General features: G+C 40.3%; 1 protein-coding gene across 1 annotated transcript in view; it reads left to right on the forward strand.

The window, feature by feature from the left end:
• The window catches only part of Myo5a (myosin VA), a 132,898-nt gene that overhangs the window by 33,875 nt on the left and 91,570 nt on the right, over nt 1-7,453 (forward strand). The window lies entirely within an intron of this gene.

Genomic DNA, 7,453 nt, shown 5'->3' on the forward strand with positions numbered 1-7,453 from the left:
ACCCCTTCCCTTCCTTCTCTTCTTTTCTTTTCCATCCTTTCTCTCTCTCTCTCTCTCTCTCTCTCTCTCTCTCTCTCTCTCTCTCTTTCTTTCTTTCTTTCTTTCTTTCTTTCTTTCTTTCTTTCTTTCAGAATCTCCATGCTGATTTTCATAGTGGTTGAACTAATTTACATTCCCATCAACAATGCAAGGAGCTCAAATGCCCATCAACTGATGAATGGATAAAAAAGATGTAGTTTTTTTAAACAATGGATTACTACTCACCATAAAAAGAATGAGCTTGGGTTGGCCTGATAGCTCAGCAGATTAAAGTGCCTGCTTAGGCAGATGCAGGGACCAGGGTTCAATTCCTGGTGTGCTGTGCTGGCCCCGACCCCGGGGTGCACTGAGATGGTCATTGAGACTGAGCCTGGTGCTGCACGCCTGTAATCCCAGCACTTGGGAGGCTGAAAACAGGAGAATCACTATGGGTCCGATCTGTGTAGTGAGATGCTGTAGACCCTGTACTAGACACATTTTAAAAAATTGAAATTAAAAAAAGAAAAAGAAGAATGAGCTTGAAACATTTCTGGCTGAATGGATGGACATTGAGACCATATTCTTGAGTGAAATAAATTTCACACATGTGTAAATGTCATATTGTCTCTTTGGTATGAGAAACTGAAGCTATAAATAAGAACCAAAATGTATAATAGATATTGTAAAATAGGATGAAATTGATAAAAAGAAATCAATAGAAGTTATTCAAAAGGAAAGGGAAAGTGAGGATGGGGTGGGGGAAGGAAGGAAGGGAAAGGAAAAAATAAGAAAAATAGGATAAAATGGAAACAAAGCTTTGTATACAAGGAGGAAAGGGTGTGTTGTGTGTCTAAACCATGCCAATAAACTTAATTAAAAAATGAAAACCAAATGCAAGGAGGCCTCTGCATCCTCCCCAGTATTCCTTTTCCTTATTCTTGATGATAGCCATGTGAGTAACCTGAAGAGTGAATGAGTGAAGGAATGAATGAACTGAAGGAGAGAGGAGAGGAAACTGGAAGGTAGACTTCTGAGGGTGGGGAAGGAGATTGGGGTGAGGGAGGGGTCGGTGGGCCGAAAATGGTCAAAATACGATCAATCTATATATCACTTTTCCCGAATGAACCCCACCATTCTGCATTACTAATATATTAATTTTAAAAGTGAAGAATCAAGTTCAAAAAGATGCATGGATAGAAGGAACAGAAGAAGGGAGGGAGGGAGGAGAAAAGAAGGAAGATAAGTTTTAAATTGCATGCCACTCTGAGGAGCTTGATGAAGCCTCACGCTGCCCTCGCCCTTCCCGCCTGGAGCGTGGATCGCCCTTGCCCAGGTTACACGCGCTATGCAGGCTGTCGCCTTTCAGTCCTTTGTTAGCCGTCTCAGTCGTGGGTCAGTTAGCAAGGGATCACGGTGCTTGTGGTCGGGGAACCCTGGCATAGCAGACTTAAGGATATGTCACAGTGACTGTGTCAGGTTCCTGTCTCATCGCCCAGCCATTTTACCCTCTCATCATCATAAGAAGGGGGAATAAGATACAATAAGACATTCTGAGTGCATTATTTTAGTATAGTTTGTGTATTACAGTATATTGTTAGTGTTGTCCTATTTTATTAGTAGTTGTTCATTGTATTGTACACAATTTGTAAATTAAACTTTATGATAGATATAAACACAGAAGGAGAGAGATATACTACGTAGCCCGCAGTGCCTGGCATCCCAGCATCTGTGGTAAGAGGGCCACTGCAGGACTGGCAAGCCACGGAAGACCCTTCCTGATCAACTCTGACTTCCTGTCCAGCCTGGCTCTCCCCACTTCTCACATTGCATACTCCATCCAGTTGCATGACAAGGGTCCTTTGTGTCCTGCTTTTGTTCAGATCCTCAGTTGCTTCTCTTCCTGGCCAGCTCGTCCTTGTGACCTGCGGAGGAGGAACATCTTTCTTAGACATACCTTCCACCTGTGTTTTCCTTTATCGTAGCTGAAATCTCATTGCCCTGGAAAAGCCTCTCTTACCTGTCTTTACTTCCTCGGATTTGAGGTCATTGTAGTGGCACCATAATGTTTATATTGGTGTTTTTAAGGCCTTAATTGACATGGTTTTACTTCAACTCATTCTTGGTTGCCGTTTTGCCAGGATCTATAGTCCCTACTATAAAGGTAGATTCCCTCATTCTTAAAGAGAAGGATCTATTCCCTGCCTTTTCTGGCTGTAGTTATCTTGTAATATGTTAGATGCACGAGACATAATGTCATACAAAATTAATGGCTTTAGAGAAGAGAAGCCATATACTATAAATGATTATTCAAAGGGCCAGAGCTGAGTGGACTTGATCCTCATGATTCCTTTATGGATAATTTATATTTTTCCTAAGTCATGAATCCTAATTTTACATGCAAAATCTGCCCCTTTCCTACTGACAGATTTTTAAAACATAGAATGATGATTCTAATTTAAACTTTGACTTCTTCTAATGAAACATCAGCCTTAAAAGCAGCTTTTTGAGATACAGTCACATATCATACCCATTTCAGTGGCTTTAACTATGCAATTAAATGGTTTTTATTGTCTTCATAGATATGTGCTACCATATGGTGACATAGTCAGTTTAAAATGTTTTCATTATTTCAGAAAAAACTCTTGCCTTTAGCCATGTGCCTCTTTCCCTACTCTCTTACCACTAACACCAAGGTGCAGTCCTGGTTGCTTTCAGCCTGTGTGGGGAGGACCATTTGCGCCATTGAGAAGCCTGCTGAAAAGGTCATGAGACCGCAGTGCCAAAAACAGAATAGAGCCAATTAATTGAGAAAATGCCTCCTCTTGATAGTGAGGTACTGGACTGTTACAGTCCGCCAGGCTACGGCAGCCTTGCAGAGCTTACTGACGTGTTAATAGAGTGCCGTAACCACCAGGCTTAGTTGTCATTGGGTGACCACTTGGAAGAGATCAAGGCCTATTTAAAATGAGCACAGAAGAATGCTTGATTACCAAATAAAATTCCTAATGTAAATGAAAAACAAGAGAAATACTCACAATATGCAGGGGAAGAGGCCAAAGATACTGAGATGAAGAAAGAAGATACAGAGACACAGAGGGCCTGTCCAGGAGATGCAGTCTGTGTGTAGAGTGCCCAAAACAGGACAAAGCAAATGAAGCTGAAACAATAATTATGGAATGAATTGAAGAACATTTGTCAAAATTGAAGAATGAAATAGACTTGCAAATGAAGAAGGCTCACTTTAAAATTAGAAGAAAGCAAACACCTAGGCATATCAAGTGTCCAGACAGAGAAAGCAGGTTACTTATAAAGGGGCAAAAGTCAGACTGACCTCAGATTTTTCTCTTCCAGTCTTTTTTTTTTTTTTTTTAAATGTATTTGGTACAGGGTTTCACTATGCAGCTTGGACTCGTAGTGATCCTCCTGTGTCACCCTCCCCAGTGCTGGGATTACAGGTCTTCACCACCCTGTTGGTTTCCATGGCTGGCTCAGTGTGCCTGGGGGCGGGGCTGGCACAGCATGTGGTGCCCAGATCAAACCCCAGTCGCTGTGCTTGCCTAAGCAGGGCTTAGTCCGCTGAGCTGTCTCGTGGGTCCTCTCTTACAGTTCTAATGCCAGAGGACAATGGAACAACATTTACAGAGTTTTAAAGAAAATGATTTTGAATCAAGAGTTGGGTGCCCTGCCAAGTTAGTATTTGTGTATGAAGAGCATCAGAAGACATTCTCAGTACCAAGGAGTTAAGAAAGTATACTGACCAGGTATCTTCTCTGAAAATTTTGTTGAGTAATTTAGTGCAGCCAGCAGAAGGTAATAGGGAGACAGGTGTGTGGAAGAGTTAATGGTTAAAACCAGTGAAGAACATGAAGTAGAAATTGTTACATATAGGAAAGTAAACATAACTGTAAAATACATCTGTAGGCTGGCTCTGATATTTTCAATTTCTGTAGTTTTTTTTTTTTTTTTTTAAATTTTGTGTATTTGGTACAGGATCTCGCCACACAGCTTATAGTACCATTCCTGTTTCAGCCTCTCCAGCTCTGGGATTACAGGTGTGCGCCACCATGCCTGGTCTTGGTGGCCTGCTCAGTGCACCTGAGGCAGGGCCAGCATGGTATGTGGTACCCGGGATCAAACCCAGGTCCTTGCACTTGCCTAGGCAGATGCTTAGACTGCCGAGCTATCTCTATAGCCCCAGTTTATATATTTTTAAGCTGTCAAAATGCATATCAAATAGTTAGTGTAAATAGATGCCATTTTATTTTTGCCATGTAATATAAACATGGATGTTGTTAAGCCAAATGTATGTTAAGTAAAAGTACTTTGTCACTGTGGCCAGGACAAGTGCAGAAGAGATTTTCTAAATGTGCATCTAACAAAACAAAATGGTGCAGGTTTTTTTTTTTTTAATAAAAAAAAAAATTGTATTTACTTCGAAGCATTCAGAATGTCAGCAAAACAGTTGCAACTTTTTTTTTTTTTTTTTGCAATTACAGAGTTGTATTCAGTTAACAATTATTTTGTATAAGCTACATCGAAGACAACTGAAGGGGCCGGGAAGATAGCTCATTAGAATAAGTGCTTCCCTGGCAAGTGCAAGGGTCTGAGTTCAATCCCTGGTTCTGCCAAAAAAAAAAAAAAAAAAAAGAGAGAGAGAGACAACTGAAGATGAAAAGCTGCCGTCCCCGTATATAACTAATCTGTGCTGTGCACCAGCGAACCTGCTTTAAATTTCCCTGCCAATTTACAACCCCCGTCCTGTACCAGGCAAGGTTAGTGGCTACCGAGCATACCCACCAGGACAGGGCTCTCTCAAGACACATTTGGAAGGGTGTTAAGTATAAAAAACAAAAAGACACTGTACAGTTTATAAGCAAATCTTACACAGCCTTACATTTTAATTTTTTTTTCTTCAAAAGGAGTGAGTTGTGTACAGGGGGGTTAAGTGCTTTATAGACAAGAAAAAAAAAACCTGTGCTAGAACCAGCTTATTCATCCTCCTCCTCTTCTTCATGCTCCTCATCCTCTTCATCTTCTTCTCCCTCCCCTTCCTCCTCATCTTCCTCATCCTCCTCCTCTTCCTTCTTTTTCTTTTTTCAGCCCTGCTGACTCCCTTTTCGCTGCATCATGCTTTCCTTTAGCCCGGTAGGCAGCCGCGTCCTTTTCATACTTCTCCTTCAGCTCGGCAGCCCTCTTCTCGTCTGGCTGCTTGTCATCTGCTGCAGTATTATTCCACATTTCTCCAAGTTTCTTAGTGACATCACCAATGGAGAGGCCAGGATGTTCTTCGATTTTTGGGCAATACTCAGAATAGAACAAGAAGAAGGTCCAAAGAGGCCTCTCGGGCGCATTGGGATCCTTGAACTTCTTTTTTGGTTCTCCTTTAGCAGGAATATAAGTTTTCATTTCTCTTTCATAACGAGCCTAGTCCGCCTTTGCCATATCTTCAAATTTTTCTTTCTCTTTAGCATACATGGTCTTGCACCTCTCTGAGCACTTCTTAGAAAACTCTGAGAAGTTAATGGAAGTACCTGGGTGCTTCTTCTTGTGCTTCGCTTCTCTCTGCAAGTTTGCACAAAGAATGCATATGATGACATCTTGCCTCTCGGCTTCTTAGGATCTCCTTTGCCCATGTTTACTTGTCTTCCTCAGCTAGGTGCAGAGTCGCCCAGGGCCCGTCTGGTCCTCACTTGCCCCGCCACTCTATAGAGCTCACTATACTGCTGGTGCAGCTTTAATGCTTTAAAGATAAACCTCATAAGTTCATAATGTTAATACTAGTAATGTAGGGAGAAAACTTCCAAAGTACTGGTTGGAGAGGGGTGGATATGTTTGATTGGTAAGATCCAAATTGAGTTTAAAAAATAAATCTCTTTATATTTGTATAAAATAGAAGTTAAAAGCTTTAAAGCTAATAGAAACTTTTCAGGTCATGAAAGTTGAGAGTAACATTTTTATTAGGCAGAAATAAGGATGTTGCAAGAAATTTCATGTTTAAGAGTTTATGTGGCACTTGGGGCTGGGAAGATAGCTCAGTGGAGTAAGTGCTTGCCTAGGAAATGCAAGGTCCTGAGTTCGAACACTGGTACCACCAAAAAAAAAAAAATTATTCAACACTCATCCAGTATTTTTGTTTCATTATCTTGAGGTGAATGGTAGTTTTACTATTATAAACAGATATAGATAACATATATTTTAAAATACTCGAAACTAGTGATTTCATGTACTTAATTTCATTTAGTAGTTCTTCAACTGAAGAGAATATATATAACATAGCCCCTACCAATAGGAACCTGAAAACGGGCAGGAATAGCTATCTTAATTTCAGACAAAGTGGACTTCAATCCAAAACCGATCAGAAGAGACAATGAAAGTCATTCTATTTATTGGTTGAGGGAACAATTCACCAGGAAGACAACAGTTATAATCATATGTGCACGGCAGCCAATCCACCTGAGTTTATGAAAGATCAGATAAATACTGACACAATTATAGTAGGGGACTTCAGTACACCACTGTCACAAATAGATCAATTAGACATAATATCAATAAAGAAACAGAGCGGAATTTCTCCAAAACAGATCACATGAGCCCATAAACATGCTTAAACAGAAGAATTGACATTGTCCCATGGCATATTATCTTAGTGCGAAGAGACTAGAAATCAGTGGCAAAAGAAACCACAGAATGTATGGGAATACATGGAAATTAATACACTTTTGAATAATCAATGAGTCACAGAGGAAGTCAAAGAAGAAAGTTACTAGAGTCAACCAGTGTCAGTCCAGTATACCAGAATCTTTGGGACATAATCAAAGCAGTCCTCCAAGAGAGGTTTATAGCTGTGACGTATGTCTCAGAAGAACATTGAGCCCCAACTAAATAACTTAATGGTGCACCTCTCTACATCAGAGAAAAATAAGAACAATCAAAATCCAAAGCTAATACAAGGAAAGAAATGAAAAAGATCAGAGCAAAAAAATGAAATTGATACTGAAAAATATAAAAAGCAATGATTGAAGAGCTTTGAAAGAATAAATAAAATGGACAAACCCTTAGACAGTTTTACCAAAAAAGGGAAGACCCACATCAATGCAGTTAGAAATGAAAAAGATAAAACCACAGCAGGCACTGCCAAAATCTACAGTATTAGTAACTGCTTCATAAACCTACACTTGAATAAATTGGAGAACCCAGGAGAAGTGAAAGGTTTCCTTGATGCATATGAATTCCCAACACGGAACCTAGAAGATGGAAGAATCCTGAGTAATACGCTGACAGGCAGTGAAGCTGAAACAGTTAACAAAAACTACCGACTAAGAATGTCCAGGAACCCACGTCACTGCTAGTCTATAGGAACGCCAGAGAAGATCTAATGGCAGTGCTCTGCAGACTCTTTAATGAAACTCAAAGGGAGAGAGTACTCCCAAAATTA

This window comes from Octodon degus, unplaced genomic scaffold (genome assembly GCF_000260255.1).
Source record: "Octodon degus isolate 3935 unplaced genomic scaffold, OctDeg1.0 scaffold00105, whole genome shotgun sequence".
Classification (NCBI taxonomy): Eukaryota; Metazoa; Chordata; class Mammalia; order Rodentia; family Octodontidae; genus Octodon; species Octodon degus.